General features: G+C 41.8%; 1 non-coding gene across 1 annotated transcript; it reads left to right on the forward strand.

Annotated features, from left to right (window-relative positions):
* The first annotated feature begins 11,621 nt into the window (after positions 1–11,621).
* Positions 11,622–11,729, forward strand: LOC130938409 (small nucleolar RNA R71). The gene has a single exon (XR_009069576.1). It is a non-coding gene; the product is annotated as a small nucleolar RNA R71 (small nucleolar RNA).
* The last annotated feature ends 14,410 nt before the right edge of the window (positions 11,730–26,139 follow it).

The raw sequence follows: 26,139 nt of genomic DNA on the forward strand, positions 1-26,139 counted from the left end.
CTCCCTCTGTGATAAGAGAGGAAGAAACGCTAAATATATCCAACCAACAGCAAGGATGGATGACCCCCATACTCAACTACCTGAAGTCGGGAACTCTCCCCACCGAAAGAAAGGAAGCTAAAAGACTCACGAAAGACGCCCAGAATTATACACTAATTCACGACGTATTATACAGAAGAGGATTTTCAAACCCCCTCCTTAGGTGCGTCCCGACCTCAGAAACAAAGGGCGTCCTCGAAGAAATCCACGGAGGCATGTGTGGGAACCATCTCGGAGCTCGGGCATTATCCAAGAAAGTAGTCCGAGCCGGATTCTACTGGCCGACCTTGCAAAGAGACGCAACGGAATTTGTGAAAATATGCCCCCTGCCAAAAACACGCCAATTTTCACAAGGCACCACCCGAAGACCTTATCAGCATCACCGCACCATGGCCCTTCGCAAAATGGGGACTTGACCTACTCGGCCCGTTTCCCCAAGGACCGGGGCAAGTCAAATACCTCATAGTAGGGGTCGACTACTTCACAAAGTGGATCGAAGCTGAACCCTTAGCCACCATTACGGCTCAGAAAAGTCGCAAATTCCTATACAAAAATATTGTCACAAGGTTCGGAGTCCCCTACTCCATCACAACAGACAATGGAACACAGTTCACGGACACAAGTTTTCAGAACTTGGTGGCCGAACTAAAAATCAAACAGCAATTCACCTCAGTCGAGCACCCACAAGCCAATGGACAAGCAGAGGCTGCAAATAAAGTCATCTTGGCCGGGTTAAAACGGAGACTCCAAGAGGCCAAAGGGGCATGGGCCGAAGAGCTCCCCCAGGTGCTATGGGCATATCGGACAACTCCACACTCTACAACGGGAGAATCGCCATTCCGACTAGCTTATGGGATGGAGGCAATGATTCCTGTCGAAATAGATGAAGGGTCACCCAGAGTCATCTTCTACAACGAAGAAGGTAACCCGCAGGCACAAAAGGAAGAACTCGACCTCCTCTCCGAGGTCCGAGAAAGAGCCCGGATCCGAGAAGAAGCCTTAAAATGGCGAACGGCCCTCAGATACAATCAGAAGGTAATAAAACGAAGCTTCTCCACTCACGACCTAATTCTAATCCGAAATGACATCGGAACACAAAAGTCGGGAGAAGGAAAGCTAGCCGCAAACTGGAAAGGACCCTACAAAGTAACAGAAGTCTTAGGAACAGGCTATTACAAGATATCCGACCTAGAAGGCAATGAGCTGCCCAGGGCCTGGCACGCCTGTAATCTAAGACGGTACTACAGCTAGAAAAATTTGACCCGAGGTGTACTCTTTTTCCCCTACAGGGGTTTTTTAATGAGACACCCGGTCAAGTAAGGCACCCGACCTAGTCAAGGGTAAACACTCTGTAAATATTCTTTCTTTTTTAATACTAATCAAATCTTTCTATTTTCTTTTGTTCTTCCTCGTGAGAAAACAAATCCTGAAAGAGTACCCCGCCAAGGCGCATTAATTTATGCTCGACAAAACGCAAAAAATCATTTGCCAAAAAGACCGCACAAGGTCGGCAAAGATAAAGCGACGAGGTTCAAATTAATGTGAGAAGTTATAAAGTAACTCTGAAAAGGTTCAAAAAGCCAAATAAAAAGAGATTACAAAAATAACTTAAAAGGCCGACCAACGACAAGGTCGGACCCAACAAAGGGAAGTACTCGAACACCCGAGGTCCGAAGAAAAACCCGGATCCAAGAAAGAAGCCTTAAAGAGGCAAAGCCAAGATTTCGAAAACGCTTACTAAAAAGTTGCTATGCAAAAGCAACTAAAAAGTACAAGCGAAAAAACGAAATCAAAGGAAGAGGCAAAGCCAAGATTTCGAAAACGCTTACTAAAAAGTTGCTATGCAAAAGCAACTAAAAAGTACAAGCGAAAAAACGAAATCAAAGGAAGAGGCAAAGCCAAGATTTCGAAAACGCTTACTAAAAAGTTGCTATGCAAAAGCAACTAAAAAGTACAAGCGAAAAAACGAAATCAAAGGAAGAGGCAAAGCAAAGTTTCAAAGCGCTAGCTAAAAAAGTTGTTATCCAAAAACAACTAAAAAAGCATAAAAGCGGAACAAAAAGTCAAAACGCGAATAAAACACCGCATAATAAAGCTAAAAAGTTACTACAAGTAGCTAAAAGCAAAAAAGTGTCCAAAGCGTTCACAGAAACCATCCAAAAGCAAAAGAGCCCACAGGCCGAGCAAAAAACCAAAAATAAAAGATTACAGAGGATCAAGGTCCTTTCCGGACTCCACATCAACAGAAGGCTGCGGAGGAAACATAGAAATCGGGACTGCATCAACAGCACCGTCATCCCGGCTTGAAACCTCCACACCAGATCCATCCCCGGCCAAAGGTGAAGTCGGGTCCGCAACCGGAACCTTGAGGTCGGACACCGGAACCTTGGGATCGGACACCGGAACCTCATCCTCATTGGGAGCAGGAATAATCTTTCCCTCCACAACAACGTTATCCGTACTAAATAAGCTCAGATCCAGGTCAGGAGCAAGAACCCGGACCTGAGCCTTCAAATTCTCGAACATAGCGTCCATACCCTTAGCCACATGGCCTTCCAGCTCGTAAAAATCATCCTGAGCAGATTGCAACTTCTCCCTTGTCTCCACAAGCTCGGCATATATCCGAGTATAATTCTCCGTCGCCGCCTTCGCCATCTCCTCGGAAGCTTTCGCTGCCGCCACAGCCGCGGTAGCTTTAGCTTTCTCCTTCTCCAAAGAGGCCTCCAGCTCCGTAATCCTAGCAGCCTTCAGCTCACTAATCTTCTCGAACTCGGACTGAGCCTTCTCAAGTCGGGAGCTGGTCGCGCCAATAGGGGATTTCTTGAACTCCCGGGCAATAGCAGCATGAAGACTGGCCATCCGAACACAACTCCGCGCCATATACTGAAAATGATGCTCCATAGACACGTCATCAGTAGAGATAAAAGTCTGAGGGAGAATATGCTGTTCAATCCAACCAAGAGCATCGAAATCCTTATCGTTAAAACCCGCAAGCTCTTGAGAGGTCTTCTGCTTCTTGGGAGGAGGACCCGAGAACGGGGGAGGAGAAGAGGTAGCAGGCCCAGAGGTCGGAGGGTCTTGACTTATAGCACGGAACTGGGGAGTCGGAATAGTCTTCGACCGAGTCTGAACACCCACGGTAGTCTTCTGCGGAGAAGATCGGGCAAAAGCCTCCCCAGCCTCGATATTTCGAGCAGCCACAGACTTCTTCGTCCGACGAAGGAACTTCATGGAATCCGCCTGAGAAGACATCTCTGCAGAAATAAAAAGAAAAGGATTACCACAACAGAAATTCCACCAAAACAAGCAAAACCAAAATACTAAGAAAAGATGAATCTCGAAGAGGTCGGGAACTACCTAACTCGGAACGGAGAAGGCTTGGATCTCCCAACATTTTCTTCGTGTCCAAGTGAGGTGCCCGACCCCATAAACTGCTCACCACACCCACAAAAGCCTGCTCAACCTCATCTAGACTCTCAAAAGTATACTTAGCAGACACTACATTCTCCTGCCAACAAAGAGGAAAAGAAGGCTCCCCACTCTCATCCAGAAAGAAAGGTCGGACGTCTCCAGTAGCCCAGACCTTGAAATAAAAGTTCTTGAAATCATGAAAGGACTCATCATAAAGGGTACAAAACTTCCTCCCCTGGTTAGCCCTAAAAGAGACCCAAGACACCTTACCTCCACCCGACCCCGGCTTCGTCAACACAAACAAGTAGGAAAAAGAGAAACAGAGGGAGCGACGCCCAAAAACTGACACAAAAGTTGAAACAGCTTTAAAAACGCCCAAGAATTTGGATGGAGCTGCGTAGGGGCAAGGTTACAAGACCACAACACCTCGGACTCCAGGTCGGTAAAAGGAAGTCGGACACTCAGCTTAGAGAAAAAACAATCATAAGCATAAAAGAAGAGCTTCTCGGAACTATCTACTCTCTCTCGGAATCCGGGGCTACTAGGACTCTCTATTCTCACATATGCTACAGCCTACGGAACCTAGCCTCAGAATCTACCACAGAAGGGACTTTTAGAGGAAGAGGGTCTACCCAACCAAGACCACTTGGAATCTTGGTCGACATCGCTTGAAGAACCTTTCGAGACATAAAACTCTTACCTACAAAGAAGAAATACAACAGCAAGCAAAAATCACATAAAGCAGACAGCGAAAACCCGTTCAGCCAAGCAAGAAACAAAAACCCAAAAGAAAATGCGGCAACCCGGAACAAAGTACCAGAAAAACAAAAAGAGCCCCCCCATATACAAACAAAGCAATGGTGGCGCCTCTCTTCGGGGCAACCCAGGCATAAAGAAAAAGAAACAAACAAAGAGCCACACGAAGAACAGAAGCATATGATCACAAGAAAATAGAAACAGAAGAACAAACCTGGAAGAAAGAAAACGAAGGCGAAGAGCTCCGAAGCAAGGAGAACGAAGCGGCGGCGCAGAGGAAACCCCGGAAAGACACACGGAAAGATTCGGGGAAAGAAGAAACAAAGAAAGAGAAGCGGTGCTCGAAAAAGGAGATGGCGAAACTTAGAAAAATAGGAAAGGAGCAGAATAAACGAAGAAAAAGGAAGGGAGCAAATAAATAATGCCTTCACAGAGCCCGAACGGAAATCGAGGAGAAACGGTAAAATGCAATAAATGCAGAAACGGCCATTTTTGAATTTTGAAAAACTACTATGCCCGAGCTCGACCTCCAAAAAAGGACGAACTCGGGCAGGGGCACTGTTCATACCCTGACCGGGCTCCTTCAACTCGGCAAATCTATGAAAAGTCCGACCTCGTCCTAAGGCCCACGCCTAGAGGTCGGACCTCGGACAAATAAAGCTAAGAAGGCCCATCAAAAGGAACGCAGCCCAAAACCTAAAGGCCGAAAAGGCCTAGGAAAGGCGGTTCCACAAAGATAGAGGTAAAACTCCCAAAAGATAAGATAAGATAAGAATATCTTATCCAGGGAAAATCACGACCAACTACTATAAATACACTGGAGCACCCAGGTATGAAGGACATCCCACATTCTACAGATATCTGCTTGGACCCATGCTAACTTAAGCATCGGAGTGTCATTGCAGGTACAACCACCAACCGCCAACACATCAAGCTCGGGTCCCTGACCCCCACCTCGGGCATCTCCAGACGACCGAGCTACACGTTTCAGGTAACCCCCGGAACACACACCAAAATAATTAAGGGGTGAATGTTGGAAGCTAAGTTTGGTGTTCCACCAAAAATTTCATTAAGAATACATTGCACCCTGGTAGCGCGAAATTGTGAACAATACTTTTCACAACTCTCATAATCCCTGGTCATGAACTCCAAAAACTTGGTGGTTCAATTCCATGGCATTACACAACTTCGCACAACTAACCAGCAAGTGCACTGGGTCGTCCAAGTAATACCTTACGTGAGTAAGGGTCGATCCCACGGAGATTGTTAGCATTGAAGCAAGCTATGGTCATCTTGTAAATCTTAGTCAGGCAGACTCAAATGGATATGGTGATGAACGAAAATAATATAAAAGATAAGGATAGTGATACTTATGTAATTCATTGGTAGGAACTTCAGATAAGCGCATGAAGATGCCTTCCCTTCCGTCTCTCTGCTTTCCTACTGCCTTCATCCAATCCTTCTTACTCCTTTCCATGGCAAGCTCGTGTAGGGTTTCACTGTTGTCAGCAGCTACCTCCCATCCTCTCAGTGAAAATACGTCCCTGATGCTCTGTCACAGCATAGGCTAATCATCTGTCGGTTCTCGTTCAGGCCGGAATAATATCCATTGATACTTTTGCGTCTGTCACTAACGCCCTAGCCTGCTAGGAGTTTGAAGCACGTCACAGTCATTCAATCATTGAATCCTACTCAGAATACCACAGACAAGGTTAGACCTTCCGGATTCTCTTGAATGCCGCCATCAGTTCTTGCCTATACCACGAAGACTCTGATCTCACGGAATGGCTGGCTCGTTTGTCAGGCGAGCACTCGGTTGTCAGGCGATCAACCATGCATCGTGTTATCAGGAATCCAAGAGATATTCACTAAGCCTCAGATGCTTGTAGAACAAGAGTGGTTGTCAGTCACTTTGTTCATGGGTGAGAATGGTGATGGGCGTCAATCATCACCTTCATCAAGTTGAAGAACAAGTGATATCTTGGACAAAGAACAAGCGGAATTGAATAGAAGAACAATAGTAGTTGCATTAATACTCGAGGTACAGCAGAGCTCCACACCTTAATCTATGGTGTGTAGAAACTCCACCGTTGAAAATACATAAGAATAAGGTCTAGGCATGGCCGAATGGCCAGCCTCCCAAAGTGATCAAAAGATCTCTCGAAAAAGGTTCCAAAGATCCGGAGATTCTTTATACAATAGTAAAAGGTCCTACTTATAGAAAACTAGTAGCCTAAGGTGTACAGAAATGAGTAAATGACAGAAAAATCCACTTCCGGGCCCACTTGGTGTGTGCTTGGGCTGAGCAATGAAGCATTTTCGTGTAGAGACTCTTCTTGGAGTTAAACGCCAGCTTTAGTGCCAGTTTGGGCGTTTAACTCCCAATTAGGTGCCAGTTCCGGCGTTTAACGCTGGAATTTCTTGAGGTGACTTTGAACGCCGGTTTGGGCCATCAAATCTTGGGCAAAGTATGGACTATTATATATTGCTGGAAAGCCCAGGATGTCTACTTTCCAACGCCGTTGAGAGCGCGCCAATTGGGCTTCTGTAGCTCCAGAAAATCCACTTCGAGTGCAGGGAGGTCAGAATCCAACAGCATCTGCAGTCCTTTTGAGTCTCTGGATCAGATTTTTGCTCAGATCCCTCAATTTCAGCCAGAAAATACCTGAAATCACAGAAAAACACACAAACTCATAGTAAAGTCCAGAAAAGTGAATTTTAACTAAAAACTAATAAAAATATACTAAAAACTAACTAGATCATACTAAAAACATACTAAAAACAATGCCAAAAAGCGTACAAATTATCCGCTCATCACAACACCAAACTTAAATTGTTGCTTGTCCCCAAGCAACTGAAGATCAAATAAGAAAAAAAAAAGAAGAGAATATGCAATGAAGTCCAAAAACATCTATGAAGATCAGTATTAATTAGATGAGCGGGGCTTTTAGCTTTTTGTCTCTGAATAGTTTTGGCATCTCACTCTATCCCTTGTAATTCAGAATGATTGGCTTCTTTAGGAACTTAGAATCCAGATAGTGTTAATGATTCTCCTAGTAGAGTATGATGATTCTTGAACATAGCTATTTATTGAGTCTTGGCTGTGGCCCAAAGCACTCTGCCTTCCAGTATTACCACCGGATACATACATGCCACAGACACATAATTGGGTGAACCTTTTCAGATTGTGACTCAGCTTTGCTAAAGTCCCCAATTAGAGGTGTCCAGGGTTCTTAAGCACACTCTTATTTGCCTTGGATCACAACTCTTATTCTTTTTCTTTCTTCTTTTTTTTTTCGGTTTTTTTTTTTTTCGTTTGCCCCCTTTTTTTTTTGTATTCACTGCTTTTTCTTGCTTCAAGAATCATTTTTAATGATTTTTCAGATCCTCAGTAACATGTCTCCTTTTTCATCATTCTTTCAAGAGCCAACATTCATGAACCACAAATTCAAAAGACATATGCACTGTTCAAGCATACATTCAGAGAACAAAAGTGTTGCCACCACATCAAATTAATTAAACTATTATAAAATTCAGAATTCATGCAATTCTTTCCTTTTCAATTAAGCACGTTTTTATTCAAGAAAGGTGATGGATTCATAGGACATTCATAACTTTAAGGCATAGACACTAAGACACTAATGATCACAAGACACAAACATGGATAAACATAAGCATAAAATTCGAAAAACAGAAGAATAAAGAACAAGGAAATCAAAGAACGGGTCCACCTTAGTGATGGCGGCTCTTTCTTCCTCTTGAAGATCCTATGGAGTGCTTGAGCTCCTCAATGTCTCTTCCTTGTCTTTGTTGCTCCTTCCTCATGATTCTTTGATCTTCTCTAATTTCATGAAGGATGATGGAGTGTTCTTGATGCTCCACCCTTAGTTGTCCCATGTTGGAACTCAACTCTCCTAGGGAGGTGTTTAGTTGCTCCCAATAATTTTGTGGAGGAAAGTGCATCCCTTGAGGAATCTCAGGGATCTCTTGATGAGAGGGGTCTCTTGTATACTCCATCCTTTTCTTGGTGATGGGCTTATCCTCATCAATGGGGGTATCTCCCTCTATGTCAACTCCAACTGAATAACAGAGGTGACAAATGAGGTGAAGAAAGGCTAACCTTGCTAAGGTAGAGGACTTATCCGCCACCTTGTAGAGTTCTTGGGCTATGACCTCATGAACTTCCACTTCTTCTCCAATCATGATGCTATGGATCATGATAGCCCGGTCTATGGTAACTTCGGACCGGTTGCTAGTGGGAATGATTGAGCGTTGTATGAACTCTAACCATCCTCTAGCCACGGGCTTGAGGTCATGCCTTCTTAATTGAACCGGCTTTCCTCTTGAATCTTGCTTCCATTGTGCGCCCTCTTCACATATGTTTGTGAGGACTTGGTCCAACCTTTGATCAAAGTTGACCCTTCTTGTATAAGGATGCTCATCTCCTTGCATCATAGGCAAGTTGAACGCCACCCTCACACTCTCCGGACTAAAATCCAAGTATTTCCCCCGAACCATAGTGAGATAATTCTTTGGATTCGGGTTCACACTTTGGTCATGGTTCTTTGTGATCCATGCATTGGCATAGAACTCTTGAACCATCAGGATTCCGACTTGTTGAATGGGGTTGGTGAGTACTTCCCAACCTCTTCTTTGGATCTCATGGCGGATCTCCGGATATTCACCCTTTTTGAGTGAAAAGGGGACCTCGGGGATCACCTTCTTCAAGGCCACAACTTCATAGAAGTGGTCTTGATGCACCCTTGAGAGGAATCTATCCATCTCCCATGACTCGGAGGTGGGAGCTTTTGCCTTCCCTTTCCTCTTTCTAGAGGTTTCTCCGGCCTTGGATGCCATAATGGTTATGGAAAAATGAAAAAGCAATGCTTTTACCACACCAAACTTAAAATGTTTGCTCGTCCTCGAGCAGAAGAAGAAAGAAGAGAGTAGAAGAAGAAGAAATGAGGAAGAGGGAGAAGGTGGTGTGTTCGGCCAAGAAGGGAAAGAAGGGGTGTTTAGGTTTTGTGAAAATGAAGGGTTGAAGAAGGGTATATATAGGAGAGAGGGGGAGTAATGGTTCGGCCATTATGGGTGGGTTTGGGAGGGAAAGTGGTTTGAATTTGAAGGGTGAGGTTGGTGGGGATTTATGAAGGATGGATGTGAGTGGTGAAGAGAAAGATGGGATTTGATAGGTGAAGGGTTTTTGGGGAAGAGGTTTTGAGGTGATTGGTGAATGGGGGAAGAAGAGAGAGAGTGGTGGTGGGGTCCTGTGGGGTCCACCGATCCTGTGGTGTCAAGGAAAAGTCATCCCTGCACCAAATGGCATCAAAATTCACGTTTTGAGCCATTTCTGGCGTTAAACGCCGGGCTGGTGCCCATTCCTGGCGTTTAACGCCAGGTTGTTGCCCTTTACTGGCGTTTAACGCCAGTCTGGTGCCCCTTTCTGGCGTTAAACGCCCAGAATGGTGCCAGACTGGGCGTTAAACGCCCAACAGCTAGCATTACTGGCGTTTGAACGCCAGCTTCTTCTCCTCCAGGGTGTGCTGTTTTTCTTCCTGTTTTTCATTCTGTTTTTGCTTTTTTCATTGTTTTTGTGACTTCTTATGATCATCAACCTACAAAAAAGATAAAATAACAAAAGAAAATAGTTAACTATAAAACATTGGGTTGCCTCCCAACAAACGCTTCTTTTATGTCATTAGCTTGACAGAGGACTCTCATGGAGCCTCAGAAATACTCAGAACCGTGTTGGAACCTCCCAACACCAAACTTAGAGTTTGAATGTGGGGGTTCAACACCAAACTTAGAGTTTGGTTGTGGCCTCCCAACACCAAACTTAGAGTTTGACTGTGGGGGCTCTGCTTGGCTCTGTTTTGAGAGAAGCTCTTCACGCTTCCTCTCCATGATGATAGAGGGATGTCCTTGGGCCTTAAACACCAAGGATTCTTCATTCACTTGAATGATCAACTCTCCTCTATCAACATCAATCACAGCCTTTGCTGTGGCTAGGAAGGGTCTGCCAAGGATGATGGATTCATCAATGCACTTCCCAGTCTCTAGGACTATGAAGTCAGTAGGGATGTAATGGTCTTCAATCTTCACCAAAACATTCTCTACGAGTCCATGAGCTTGTTTTCTTGAATTGTCTGCCATCTCTAATGAGATTCTTGCAGCTTGCACCTCAAAGATCCCTAATTTCTCTATTACAGAGAGGGACATGAGGTTTACACTTGACCCTAAGTCACACAAGGCCTTTTTGAAGGTCATGGTGCCTATGGTACAAGGTATAGAAAACTTCCCAGGATCCTGCCTCTTTTGAGGCAGTTTCTGCCTAGACAAGTCATCCAGTTCTTTGGTGAGCAAAGGTGGTTCATCCTCCCAAGTCTCATTTCCAAATAACTTGTCATTTAGCTTCATGATTGCTCCAAGGTATTTAGCAACTTGCTCTTCAGTGACATACTCATCCTCTTCAGAGGAAGAATACTCATCAGAGCTCATGAATGGCAGAAGTAAGTCCAATGGAATCTCTATGGTCTCAATTTGAGCCTCAGATTCCCATTGTTCCTCATTGAGGAACTCAGAGGAGATTGGTGCACGCCCATTGGGGTCTTCCTCAGTGGCGTCCACCTCCTCTCTTTCCTCTCCATATTCGGCCATGGTTATGGCTTTGCACTCTCCTTTTGGATTTCTTCTGTATTACTTGGGAGAGTACTAGGAGGGAGTTCAGTAATTTTCTTGCTCAGCTGTCCCACTTGTCCTTCCAAATTTCTGATGGAGGACCTTGTTTCATTCATGAAACTTTGAGTGGTTTTGATTAGGTCAGAGACCATTGTTGCTAAGTCAGAGGTATTCTGCTTAGAACTCTCTGTCTGTTGCTGAGAAGATGATGGAAAAGGCTTGTTATTGCCAAGCCTATTTCTTCCACCTTTATTGTTATTGAAACCTTGTTGAGGTCTCTCTTGATTCTTCCATGAGAAATTTGGGTGATTTCTCCATGAAGAATTATAGGTGTTTCCATAGGGTTCTCCTAGGTAATTCACCTCTTCCATGGAAGGGTTCTCAGGATCATAAGCTTCTTCCTCAGATGAAGCTTCCTTAGTACTGCCAGGTGCATTTTGCATTCCAGACAGACTTTGAGAAATCAAATTGACTTGTTGAGTCAATATCTTGTTCTGAGCCAATATGGCATTCAGAGTATCAATCTCAAGAACTCCTTTCTTCTGATTAGTCCCATTGTTCACAGGATTCCTTTCAGAAGTGTACATGAATTGCTTATTTGCAACCATTTCAATGAGCTCTTGAGCTTCTGTAGGCGTCTTCTTCAGATGAAGAGATCCTCCAGCAGAGCTATCCAAAGACATCTTGGATAGTTCGGAGAGACCATCATAGAAGATACCTATGATGCTCCATTCAGAAAGCATGTCTGAGGGACATCTTCTGATTAATTGTTTGTATCTTTCCCAAGCTTCATAGAGGGATTCTCCATCCTTCTGTCTGAAGGTTTGGACTTCCACTCTAAGCTTACTCCATCTTTGAGGTGGAAAGAACTTTGCCAAGAAGGCATTGACTAGCTTTTCCCAAGAGTCCAGGCTTTCTTTAGGTTGAGAATCCAACCATATTCTAGCTCTGTCTCTTACAGCAAAAGGGAATAGCATCAGTCTGTAGACCTCAGGGTTAACCCCATTAGTCTTGACTGTGTCACAGATTTGCAAGAATTCAGCTAAGAACTGATGAGGATCTTCCATTGGAAGTCCATGGAACTTGCAATTCTGTTGCATTAGAGAAACTAATTGAGGCTTAAGCTCAAAGTTGTTTGCTCCAATGGCAGGGATAGAGATGCTTCTCCCATAGAAATCAGGAGTAGGTGCAGTGAAGTCACCCAGCACCTTCCTTGCATTGTTGGCATTGTTGTTGTTTTCGGCTGCCATGGGTTCTTCTTCCTTGAAGGATTCGGTCAGGTCCTCAACAGAGAGTTGTGCTTTAGCTTCTCTTAGCTTTCTCTTCAAGGTCCTTTCAGGTTCGGGATCAGCTTCAACAAGAATGCCTTTGTCTCTGCTCCTGCTCATATGAAAGAGAAGAGAACAAGAGAAATGTGGAATCCTCTATGTCACAGTATAGAGATTCTTTGAAGTGTCAGAGGAAAAGAGAAATAGAAAGAAGAAGGAGAAGAAGAATTCGAACTTTAATTAGATAAGGTTCGAATTGTGCATTAAGAAGGAGTGGTACTCCATAAATGGAAGGATGTGAGAAGGAGGGAAGAGAATTTTCGAAAATTCAATTAAAAGATTTTGAAAACATTTTGAAAATTTGGTTGATAATTTTCGAAAATTCAAAGTGAAAAAGAAATCAAGTGCTTTTTGAAAAAGATTTTGAAATTAGAAATCAAAAAGATTTGATTGAAAACTATTTTGAAAAAGATGAGGTTAAGAAGATATGATTAGTTTTAAAGAGATGTGATTGAGAAGATATGATTTGAAAACAATTTTAAAAGATATGTTTTGAAAACAATTTTAAAAGATTTGATTTTGAAAAATTAGTGACTTGCCTAACAAGAAAAGATATGATTCAAACATTAAACCTTTCTCAACAGAAAAGGCAACATACTTAAAATGTTCAATCAAATCATTAATTGTTAGGAAGTATCTTTGAAAAAGAAAAGAAATTGATTTTGAAAACATTTGATTGAAAAGATATGATTTGAAAAAGATTTGATTTTGAAAAACTTTGAAAACTTGAAAAAATTTGATTTTGAAAACAAAATCTTCCCCCTAGCACCATCCTGGCGTTAAACGCCCAGAATGGTATACATTCTGGCGTTTAACGCCCAAAATGCTACCTCTTTGGGCGTTAAACGCCCAACCAGGTACCCTGGCTGGCGTTTAAACGCCAGTCTGCCTTCTTCACTGGGCATTTTTGAATGCTCAGCTTTTTCTGTATAATTCCTCTGCAGTATGTTCTAAATCTTCAATTCTTTGTATCATTGACTTGAAAAGACACAAATTAAAAATATTTTTGGATTTTTAATAATCAAAATGCAACAAGAATCAAATAACAATGCATGCAAGACACCAAACTTAGCAGTTCGTGTACTACTGACACTATATGAAACACCAAGATACTCAAGTCAATAGAATTTAAAGATCAAAACAAAGAATTACATGCATGGATTCGAAAGATATAACAAAAACATGCATTTGACACCAAACTTAAGATGAGACCCTAGACATAAGCAAGAAACATCAAATATTTTTGGTTTTTATGATTTTGTGATTTTTTTGTGCTTTTCGAGAATTAAGTGGAAAAAGATATCAAAATTCTTAATGAGAATTTCAAGAATCAGTGCAATGCTAGTCTAAGACTCCGGTCCAGGAATTAGACATGGCTTCACAGCCAGCCAAGCTTCCAAAGAAAGCTTCGGTCCAAAACACTAGACATGACCAAAGGTCAGCCAAGCCTTAGCAGATCACTGCTCCAAAAGCAAAATTGATGAAAATCAACAAGCTCTTGTGGTGATAGGTTGAAACCTCGGTCCAATCAGATTAGACATGGCTTCTCAGCCAGCCAGATTTCAACAAATCATCATGAAACTCTAAAATTCATCTTCAAGAATTTCGAAAAAAAATAAATACCTAATCTAAGCAACAAGATGAACCGTCAGTTGTCCAAACTGAACAATCCCAGGCATTGTTACCAAAAGCTTGCTCAAAACTTGAACAATCCCCGGCAACGGCACCAAAAACTTGGTAGCGCGAAATTGTGAACAATACTTTTCACAACTCTCATAATCCCTGGTCATGAACTCCAAAAACTTGGTGGTTCAATTCCATGGCATTACACAACTTCGCACAACTAACCAGCAAGTGCACTGGGTTGTCCAAGTAATACCTTACGTGAGTAAGGGTCGATCCCACGGAGATTGTTAGCATTGAAGCAAGCTATGGTCATCTTGTAAATCTTAGTCAGGCAGACTCAAATGGATATGGTGATGAACGAAAATAATATAAAAGATAAGGATAGTGATACTTATGTAATTCATTGGTAGGAACTTCAGATAAGCGCATGAAGATGCCTTCCCTTCCGTCTCTCTGCTTTCCTACTGCCTTCATCCAATCCTTCTTACTCCTTTCCATGGCAAGCTCGTGTAGGGTTTCACTGTTGTCAGCAGCTACCTCCCATCCTCTCAGTGAAAATACGTCCCTGATGCTCTGTCACAGCATAGGCTAATCATCTGTCGGTTCTCGTTCAGGCCGGAATAATATCCATTGATACTTTTGCGTCTGTCACTAACGCCCTAGCCTACTAGGAGTTTGAAGCACGTCACAGTCATTCAATCATTGAATCCTACTCAGAATACCACAGACAAGGTTAGACCTTCTGGATTCTCTTGAATGCCACCATCAGTTCTTGCCTATACCACGAAGACTCTGATCTCACGGAATGGCTGGCTCGTTTGTCAGGCGAGCACTCGGTTGTCAGGCGATCAACCATGCATCGTGTTATCAGGAATCCAAGAGATATTCACTAAGCCTCAGATGCTTGTAGAACAAGAGTGGTTGTCAGTCACTTTGTTCATGGGTGAGAATGGTGATGGGCGTCAATCATCACCTTCATCAAGTTGAAGAACAAGTGATATCTTGGACAAAGAACAAGCGGAATTGAATAGAAGAACAATAGTAGTTGCATTAATACTCGAGGTACAGCAGAGCTCCACACCTTAATCTATGGTGTGTAGAAACTCCACCGTTGAAAATACATAAGAACAAGGTCTAGGCATGGCCGAATGGCCAGCCTCCCAAAGTGATCAAAAGATCTCCAGAAAAAGGTTCCAAAGATCCGAAGATTCTTTATACAATAGTAAAAGGTCCTACTTATAGAAAACTAGTAGCCTAAGGTGTACAGAAATGAGTAAATGACATAAAAATCCACTTCCGGGCCCACTTGGTGTGTGCTTGGGCTGAGCAATGAAGCATTTTCGTGTAGAGACTCTTCTTGGAGTTAAACGCCAGCTTTAGTGCCAGTTTGGGCGTTTAACGCTGGAATTTCTTGAGGTGACTTTGAACGCCGGTTTGGGCCATCAAATCTTGGGCACAGTATGGACTATTATATATTGCTGGAAAGCCCAGGATGTCTACTTTCCAACGCCGTTGAGAGCGCGCCAATTGGGCGTCTGTAGCTCCAGAAAATCCACTTTGAGTGCAGGGAGGTCAGAATCCAACAGCATCTGCAGTCCTTTTGAGTCTCTGGATCAGATTTTTGCTCAGATCCCTCAATTTCAGCCAGAAAATACCTGAAATCACAGAAAAACACACAAACTCATAGTAAAGTCCAGAAAAGTGAATTTTAACTAAAAACTAATAAAAATATATTAAAAACTAACTAGATCATACTAAAAACATACTAAAAACAATGCCAAAAAGCGTACAAATTATCCGCTCATCATAGTTCTTCTGTGCATTATTTAGAATACGGCTGCCATAATAAATGACGTGCAGAAGCTTATCATGCCTTTGTCCCAATACTGCACCAATGGCATGGTCACTGGCATCACACATTAGTTCAAATGATAATGTCCAGTCTGGTGCAGAGATGACTGGTGCTGTGACCAGCTTAGCTTTCAGAGTCTCAAACGCCTGCAGACACTCCTTATCAAAGATAAATGGCATGTCTGCAGCTAGCAGATTACTCAGAGGTTTGGCAATTTTTGAAAAATCCTTTATAAACCCTCTGTAGAATCCTGCATGCCCCAAAAAGCTTCTGATTGCCTTAACATTGGCAGGTGGTGGTAATTTTTTAATTACCTCTACCTTTGCTTTATCCACCTCTATTCCCTTGCTTGAAATTTTGTGCCCAAGGACAATTCCTTCAATCACCATGAAATTACATTTCTCCCAGTTTAAAACAGGTTAGTCTCTTAGCACCTTTTCAGGACAAGTGCAAGGTGGTTAAGACAGGAGCTGAATGAGTCTCCATATACTGAGAAGTCATCCATGAAGACTTCCAGAAATTTCTCCACCATATCAGAGAAGATGGATAGCATGCATCTCTGAAAAGTTGCAGGAGCATTACACAGACCAAAAGGCATTCTCCTGTAGGCAAACACGCCAGAAGAGCAAGTGAATGCTGTTTTCTCTTGGTCCTGAGGATCTACTGCAATTTGGTTGTAACCTGAATAGCCATCCAAAAAGCAGTAATAATCATGACCAGCTAGTCTTTCTAGCATTTGGTCTATGAATGATAAAGGAAAATGATCCTTTCTGGTGGCTGTATTGAGCCTTCTGTAGTCAATACACATACGCCACCCTGTAACTGTTCTTGTAGGAACCAGTTCATTTTTTTCATTATGAACTACTGTCATGCTTCCCTTCTTGGGGACAACTTGGACAGGGCTCACCCAGGGGCTATCAGAAATGGGATAAATAATCCCAGCCTCTAGTAATTTAGTGACCTCTTTCTGCACCACCTCCTTCATGGCTGGATTTAGCCGCCTTTGTGGTTGAACCACTGGTTTGGCATTATCCTCCAATAGAATCTTGTGCATGCATCTTGCTGGGCTAATGCCCTTAAGATCACTTATGGACCACCCAAGAGCTGTCTTGTGTGTCCTTAGTACTTGAATCAGTGCTTCCTCTTCCTGTGGATTTAAAGTAAAGCTTATGATCACTGGAAAAGTGTCAACCTCTCCCAGAAATGCATACTTCAGGGAGGGTGGTAGTGGTTTGAGCTCAGGTTTGGGAGGCTTATCCTCTTCCTGAGGAATTTTTAAAAATTCTTTTGTTTCCTCTGGTTCTTCCTAATCAAGCTGAACATCCTTGAAGATGTCCTTTAGCTCTGATTCTATACTTTCAGTCATATTAATCTCTTCTACTAAAGAGTCAATAATGTCAGCGCTCATGCAGTCATTTGATGTGTCTGGATGCTGCATAGCTTTGACAACATTTAACTTGAACTCATCCTCATTGACTCTCAGGGTTACTTCCCCTTTTTGGACATCAATGAGAGTTCATCCAGTTGCTAGGAAGGGTCTTCCTAGAATGAGGGTTGCACTCTTGTGCTCCTCCATTTCCAGCACTACAAAGTCAGTGGGAAAGGTGAATGGCCCAACCTTGACAATCATGTCCTCAATTATGCCTGATGGGTATTTAATGGAGCCATCAGCAAGTTGAAGACATATCCGGGTTGGTTTGACCTCTTCAGTCAAGCCGAGCTTTCTGATAATGGATGCAGGAATTAGGTTGATACTTGCCCCAAGGTCACATAGAGCTGTCTTGGTACAAGCACCTTCTAATGTGCATGGTATCAGAAAACTTCCTGGATCTTTAAGCTTCTCTGGTAAGCTTTTCAGAATGACTGCACTGCATTCTTCAGTGAGAAAAACTTTTTCAGTTTCTCTCCAATCCTTCTTATGACTTAAGATCTCTTTCATGAACTTAGCATAAGAGGGTATTTGCTCAAGTGCCTCTGCAAATGGAATTTTTATCTCAAGAGTCCTGAGATAATCTGCAAAGCAGGCAAATTGTTTATCCTGTTCCGCTTGGCGGAGTTTCTGAGGATAAGGCATCTTGGCTTTATATTCTTCAACCTTAGTTGCTGCAGGTTTATTTCCTACAGAATTAGTTGGAGAAGCCTGCTTAAGGGGGTTGTTATCAGCACTTGCAAGTGTCTGACCCCTTTGTAGCGTTTGAACGCCAGACTTGGCTACCCATTGGGCGTTTAATGCTACTTTCTTACCCTTTTCTGGCGTTTGAATGCCAGAATCATTCCTCTCTGGGCTCTTACTGTCCTCAGAGGGATTTTGGGTAGTGGTTTGGTTATCCTCTGTCAGTTGTTCCTTTCTTGGCTTTTTGCCACTTTGAGCTGAATTATTTAATGTCTTCCCACTCCTTAGTTGAACTGCTTGACATTCTTCTATCATCTATTTAGATAGCTGCTGTTTTGTCTGATTCAACTGTGATTCTATATTCTTGTTAGCAATTTTGGTTTCTTGGAGCATCTCTTTAAATTCTGCTAACTATTTTGTCATCAGGAGTAATTGCTGATTAAGCTCAACAATATGTTCTTGAGGATTAGGATCAGTAGTTACTGCCATAGCTTCTTCTTTTGTAGAGGACTCATTGCTAGAGTACAAATGTTGATTTCTAGCAACAGTATCTATGAGTTCTTGAGCCTTTTCAATCGTCTTCCTCATATGTATAGATCCACCAGCTGAGTGGTTTAGAGACATCTGAGCTTTTTTTGTAAGCCCATAGTAGAAGATGTCTAACTGTACCCACTCTGAAAATATTTCAGAGGGACATTTTCTTAGCATACCTCTATACCTCTCCCAGGCATTATAAAGGGATTCATTATCCTCTTGTTTAAAGCCTTGGATGTCCAGCCTTAGCTGTGTCATCCTTTTTGGAGGGTAAAATTGATTCAGGAATTTGTCTGATAACTGTCTCCATGTTTTTATGCTTGCTGTGGGTTGGTTATTCAACCACCTCTTAGCTTGATCTTTTACAGCAAATAGAAACAGTAATAATCTGTAGACATCCTGATCCACCTCTTTATCAATGTACTGTGTCAGCAATTTGTAAGAATTGTGCCAGAAACTCAGTAGGTTCTTCCTGTGGAAGACCGAAATACTGGCAATTTTGCTGCACCATGATAATGAGTTGAGGATTTAGCTCAAAGCTGCTTGCTTTAATGGGAGGTATACAGATGCTACTCCCATATGCAGCTGTAATGGGGTTAGCATATGACCCCAGAGTCCTTCTGGACTGCTCAATTCCACTTAGGTCCATGATGGAGAAAGGGAATATGATATGGATTCACAAGTAAAGTAAATTTTTTTTTTAATTAAAGGTGACCGAAATAAAATAACATAAAATAAATGGAAAATAAAATAAAATTTTGAAAATTAAAAGAAAATAAGATCAAAGCAAATTGAAAACTGAATCAATTAGTTAATTAAAAAGATTTTGGAATTAGCAATTGAAAAAATATGATTGAAAATTATTTTGAAAAAGATTTGATTTTTGAAATGAGGAAAGAGAAAAACAAAAAAATGACACCAAACTTAAAATTTTTAGAAAATCAAACACAAATTTTCGAAAATTTAAAGGAAAACACAAAGAAGACACCAAACTTAGAATTTTTAAGGATCAAGAAAGGACTAAGGACATGCAAATTTGAAAAAATAAAAGAAAACAAAAGCATGCAATTGACACCAAACTTAAAATATGAAACTAAACTCAAATAAAAGACTCTAAACCAACAAAAATAAAACAGTCCTAATCTAAGCAACAAGATAATCCGTCAGTTGTCCAAACTCGAACAATCTCCTGCAATGGCGCCAAAAACTTGGTGCACGAAATTGTGATTCATTCTTTTCACAACTCAAACAGTCCCCGGTAATGGCTCCAAAAACTTGGTGCTCAATACCATGGCCTAAACATAATTTCACAACTTCGCACAACTAACCAGCAAGTGCACTGGGTCATCCAAGTAATACCTTACGTGAGTAAGGGTCGATCCCACGGAGATTGTTGGCTTGAAGCAAGCTATGGTTATCTTGTAACTCTTAGTCAGGATATTAATAATTATGAGGTTTAATTGTAAAAAGTAAAAGAACATGAAATAAGTACTTGTTTTGCAGTAATGGAGAACAGGTTGAGGTTTTGGAGATGCTCTATCTTCTGAATCTTTGCTTTCCTAATATCTTCTTCTTCAAGCACGCAAGGCTCCTTCCATGGCAAGCTGTATGTAGGGTTTCACCATTGTCAATGGCTACCTCCCATCCTCTCAGTGAAAATGTTCAACGCGCTCTGTCACAGCACGCTAATCATCTGTCGGTTCTCAATCAGGTTGGAATAGAATCCAGTGATTCTTTTGCGTCTGTCACTAACACCCAGCCTTCAGGAGTTTGAAGCTTGTCATAGTCATTCAATCCTTGAATCCTACTCATAATACCACAGACAAGGTTTAGACCTTCCGGATTCTCTTGAATGCCGCCATCAATTCTAGCTTATACCACGAAGATTCTGATTAAGGAATCCAAGAGATATCTATTCAATCTAAGGTAGAATGGAGGTGGTTGTCAGGCACACATTCATAGGTGAGAATGATGATGAGTGTCACGGATCATCACATTCATCAAGTTTAGGAACAAGTGATATCTTAGAATAGAAGCAAGCGTGATTGAATGAGAAACAGTAGTAATTGCATTAATCCATCAAGACACAGCAGAGCTCCTCACCCTCAACCATGGGGTTTAGAGACTCATGCCGTAGAAGATACAATGAGAAATGTGTAAAGTGTCATGAGGTACAGATACAATATCAAAAGGTCCTATTAATAGTGAACTAGTAACCTAGGGTATACAGAAATGAGTAAATGACGTAAAAATCCACTTCCGGGGTGCACTTGGCGTGTGCTTGGGCTGAGCATTGAAGCTTTCATGAGTAGAGACTTTTTCTGGAGCTAAACGCCAGCTTTTATGCCAGTTTGGGCGTTTAACTCCAATTTCGGTGCCAGTTCCGGCGTTAAACGCCAGGAATTTTGAAGCTGATTTGCAACGCCGGTTTGGGCCATCCAATCTCGGGCAAAGTATAGACTATTATATATTGATGGAAAGCCCAGGATGTCTACTTTCCAACGCAATTAAGAGCGCGCCAATTGGGCTTCTGTAACTCCAGAAAATCCACTTCGAGTGCAGGGAGGTCAGAATCCAACAACATCTGCAGTCCTTTTCAGCCTCTGAATCAGATTTTTGCTCAGGTCCCTCAATTTCAGCCAGAAAATACCTAAAATCACAGAAAAACACACAAACTCATAGTAAAGCCCAGAAAAGTGATTTTTAACTAAAAACTAATAAAAATATAACGAAAACTAACTAAAATATACTAAAAACATACTAAAAACAATGCCAAAAAGCGTATAAATTATCCGCTCATCACACACCAAGTGTTTAATGAAGAGCACACATGAACTTTTGAGCTCATTTTGACTTATTGCTTTCCAATTAGTGCTCTTTCCCACTAACTTGGGTATTCCTATGTGCCTCAGACATACCACTCTTCACATTTCACATTTTACTTGCCCACATCATTATGACTTGCTTTCTATTATTGATGTTTGGGTTTATGCTTCTCATGCCTCTTACTTGCATGCTTATACCACCCTTACATCACATGCTAGTGACTTGCCTTTTTTTTTTACAGATATTGTCTTGGTTACATGTTGCAGCTGTCATGTAGTAAAGACGCTTATTCCCTTATGGCATAATCTCTCACTCGCATGCTTCCAATTTAATTGTGATTTTTTGGGTTTGATATTTCTCTCCTTTCTACTTTCACAGGATGGTCATCAAGAAGGATAAGGAGAAAGCCCCAAAGAAACCAACCGCCAATAGAGCGCACCAAGAGCCTAAGGCCAAGCCCCTCCTCAAGAAGGCAAGGAGCACCGCCAACATTGATGCATTAGAGAAGGACAATCCTCCAAAAGACTCAAACAAGTTTCCTAACCGCTACTGCGAACTTGTCTACCCCATAATGACTGAGCGAAACTATCACCCAGAGCCCCTTCTAGTCCTTCTGGCTCACATCGCTCCAATCGTGATGCCCCGTATTGAGCGAAGGCAATGGGGGTTTCTAATGAGACAACCAAAGGAGGCTAACTTATCCTGGGTGGCGGAGTTTTACTCCAACTACCACTCACCCTTTCTCACATCAATTTTTGTGTGCCGAAAGCAAGTCCCGATCACGGAGGAAGCCATCCAAATAGTGTTGAAGACCGGGCCATTAGCGGATGGGTATGACGCCTATCAAGAAGTCTTGTCAGCACGTTGCAAATATGGGTTCAAATGGGATGCAATTCTCCAAGTTATAGCCATACCCAATTCATCTTGGATTCGAGGGAGAATGAGGCTGAGGCCCAACGGCATTGATGCACGTGCCCTCACTCAAGAAGCCGGGGTATGGGCCCAAATCTTAGCTCACTATGTGCTTCCAAGCACCCATGGATCATCTATTACCGCCGAGCTTGCCCTATTGGTTTGGTGCATCCTAACCGAGAAGCCGGTCGAAATCCCACATGTCATCCGACAAGCTATGGGGCGTATTCATGCTAAAGGAAACTTGCCCTTTCCCGCTTTGGTAACCGACTTAGTTGCAGCGGCCGATGTTCACCGTGAGACAAAGGACTGGAAGGCCATAATTCCAATCGATGGTGATATTATTCCAACCGGGAGGTGCCTCAAACCACCGGTGGTTAACGAGGACCTTGGCATAGTTGTTCTCGCATGCAACCCTACTACTTCATTCGCACCGCCGAAATCATCCAACCAACGCCTTGAAGACCTTCACAAGAAGTTGGACTGTTATGAACGGCGAAACCAACGCCGATATGCTCACGTGAAGAAGCTTCTAAGTATTGTCACCCCACCTATAGAGGAACCGGATATCTCTACGTCCACCGCAACCTCAAGTGGAGTTAGCACTGATGAGGGAGATGAAGGACATTCCGAATCCGGCCATTGCGCATCACTCATAGCACGGAGGACCGTGCTAAGTTTTAAGTGTGGGGAGGTCGGTTGACCGATCTCCATAGGTAACACCCGAATAAACTTTTAAATCTCTTTGTTAGTTAGGATAGGTTACATGATTAGGATCCCTTTGACACCAATTGCATGATAAGTCTACTTGGTTGGAGTAATGAGTTCTTTCCTAGGAAACGAAAATTTTAGGGCAGCCCTACCAATTTTGAAAAAAAAACTTTTGATGCCAAACTTATTGAAGATTGTACTTTGGAACATGGATTTTGAGTTAAGAACACAAGCAACTGAGTTTTAAGCTTTATTGCGTGGCTACATCTTATAGCCACTTATCTTCCTTCTTGTGTGCATTGCTCTCTCTCTATGATTGTGATCCTTACTTTGTTTGACTCTATATGTCCATTGCTGTATGTATGAATGCATGTATACGATTAAGGCCATCAATTCACTTAGCCACTACCCAAATGGCCTTACCATATGAACAACCTTTGCAACCAACTTCGAGCCTATGCTTAACCCATTCATTCTTAATTCTAGCACATTACAAGCCAAGAAGCAAAAAACTATAAATGTCCCTATGTGGATCTTTGATTAGCTTAGGCTAGTGTGCGTGTGTTATTCAAGTGTGGGGAAGCAGGGTGGGATATTGGTTGAGGTAAAAGGATGTCCTTGTTTTGTATTTCTATATTTGGGAATCGGGTACATACTTATATATTGATCAAAATATTAGCCCTTATGCATTGATGTGCTTGTATATAGTTGAAAAAAAATAAGGAAATAGAAAGAAGCGGAAAAAAAAAAGAAAAAAAAACAGAAAGAGAAAAAAAATAAATAATAATAAAAAGGGGACAAAAATACCCCAAGGTAAAGTTTAATAAAAGTCGATGCATATGTATTATAAAAGCAAAAGAGAATGCATGAGTATGTGAAAAAGTGATGAATGGGTAGTTAGACAAGTATATAATTGTATAGGATGTTACATAGGCTAGGTGGGAAGCTTAGGTTAATCAAAAGATTCACTTTTTAGTCCACTTAGCCAAATATATAACTCTACCTTAACCCTAACCCCATTACAATCTAGGAAAGACCTCATGATATATGTACGCATGCATCCAACAACTATTGATTGTTAGAGGAAGAACAAATTTTGAAAGAGCATGAAATAGGGGAGAATTGAGTGATTAACCCGATACACCGAGTGGACAGAGTGCAAACACTTCCGGTGAGGGTTCGAAGCTCAAGTCATTCTTCCCATCTCTCACGAGCGTTCTTCATGCAAGTTGCGCATATCTCACTTTGATGATTAAAATTGGTAGGTTTCATGCATTACCCACCATCTTGCCCTATGTGCTTGAATGTATCCTAAGAAGGTCGATTTGCTTGGGATCAAGTGGATAGTAGCACCCATCTTAGTTGTATTCATGTAAGTAGATTGCATATCATGATTCTCTTGCCTTTGTGATTCTTTGGTCTTTTACTTTTCTCTAAGCATGAGGACATGCTATAATCTAAGTGTGGGGAGGTTGATAAACCCCATTTTTAGGGTTTATCTTGTAGAGATTTTGAGGGTTTTATCAATGATCCTACAAACTTATTCATATGAAATGCATGATTTTCTGTTCCTTTCCCAATTTTGCCTCATGGATGAAAACATGCTTCTTTTGCACTAAATTAGATATATTTTTAATCCTCCTTTAGTATCATTCGATGCTATGATCCGTGTGTTAAGTGGTTTCAGAGTTTATAGGGCAATGATGATTTGGAGGGGAGAATGGGAGCACGCATAAAGGAAATGAGCTTGGAAAAATTAAGCTTTGGGAATTTCAGCAGCGGCACGCACGCGTACATGGCGCGTCCGCACAGATTTGAGCTGCCAGGAGCCAAGCTACGAGCTGGTGCATTTAGCGGCTGGACTATGATCCTCATGGACGCGCCTGATAAACCACTATTTTATGGTTTATCTTGTGCTTAATTGAGTGGATTTTATCAACTCTTTACCCACTTATTCATACTATTTGCATGGGTTTACATTTGCCTTCCTAATTATGTGCTTTGATTGAAAACATGCTTCTTTGGCCTTAAGTTCCCTATGTTTAATCCTCTCTTATTACCATCAGATGCCTTGATATGTGTGTTAAGTGTTTTCAGATATTATAGGGTAGGAATGGCTCAGAGGATGGAAAGGAAGAATGCAAAAATGGAAGGAATACAAGAAGTTGGAGAAACTGTTAAGCTATCCAGCCTGACCTCTTCGCACTCAAACGGCTATAACTTTAGCTACAGAGGTCCAAACGACGAGATTTCAGTTGCGTTGAAAAGCTAACGTCCGGGACTTCGATTTGATATATAATATTCTATAGTTGCCTTGACGCTAGGTGACACGAACGCGTGATCCACGCGAACGCATCGCATCTGCGAAATTCAATCCGCGCGGCCGCGTGGGCGACGCCTCCGTGTCACTTGCCCGCGACCTGAACGTACCAGAATATGCAGAGGGCAATTTCTGGGCTATTTTTGACCCAGTTTTTGGCCCGAAAAATACAGATTAGAGGCTATAAAGTGAGGGAATGCATCCATTCATCATCATGCTCTCATAATTCACGATTTTAGGATTAGATGTAGTTTTTAGAGAGAGAGGTTCTTTCCTTTCTCTTAGGATTTAGGATTTTAGGATTTCTATTAGTTTAGTTCAATTCATCTTCATTCCAGGTTCTATATTCCTTCAATATTTATTTTCTACTTTATTTACTCTAATACTTTTATTTGTATTTGATTTATGTTGCCCAATTGGCTTATGAACCTTTCCATGTTATGACTTGAATTTATATTTAGACGTAGTTTGATTGCTTTATTTACATGAATGCTTTTAATTTAATTTAGATATTTTCCCTTTTGGCTTTGGTTGATTAATTGGTGACTCTTGAGTTATCAAACTCATTGTTGATTGAAAATTGGAATTCTGCAAGAATTGATTCGAGATCCAATAACTCTAACTTTTCCCAATGAAAGACTGGGACTTGAGGATTCGAATTAATTCATCCACATAACTTACCTTCATAGTTAGAGGTTAACAAAGTGGGATAAAAATCCAATTCTCATCACAATTGATAAGGATAACTAGGATAGGACTTCCAGTTCTTATACATTGCCAAGAGATTTTATTATTGTTAATTTATTTTACTTGTCATTTAAATATACTTGTGCCCATTGCCCAAACTTTAAAATCCCCAATTTACAAAACTCATAACCAATAATAAGAACATACCTCCCTGCAATTCCTTGAGAAGACGACCCGAGATTTAAATACTTCGGTTATCAATTTATTTAGGAGTTTGTTACTTGTGACAACCAAAAAGTTTGTATGAAAGGACTTTTGTTGGTTTAGAAGCTATACTTGCAACGGG

This window comes from Arachis stenosperma, chromosome 6 (genome assembly GCF_014773155.1).
Source record: "Arachis stenosperma cultivar V10309 chromosome 6, arast.V10309.gnm1.PFL2, whole genome shotgun sequence".
Lineage (NCBI taxonomy): Eukaryota > Viridiplantae > Streptophyta > Magnoliopsida > Fabales > Fabaceae > Arachis > Arachis stenosperma.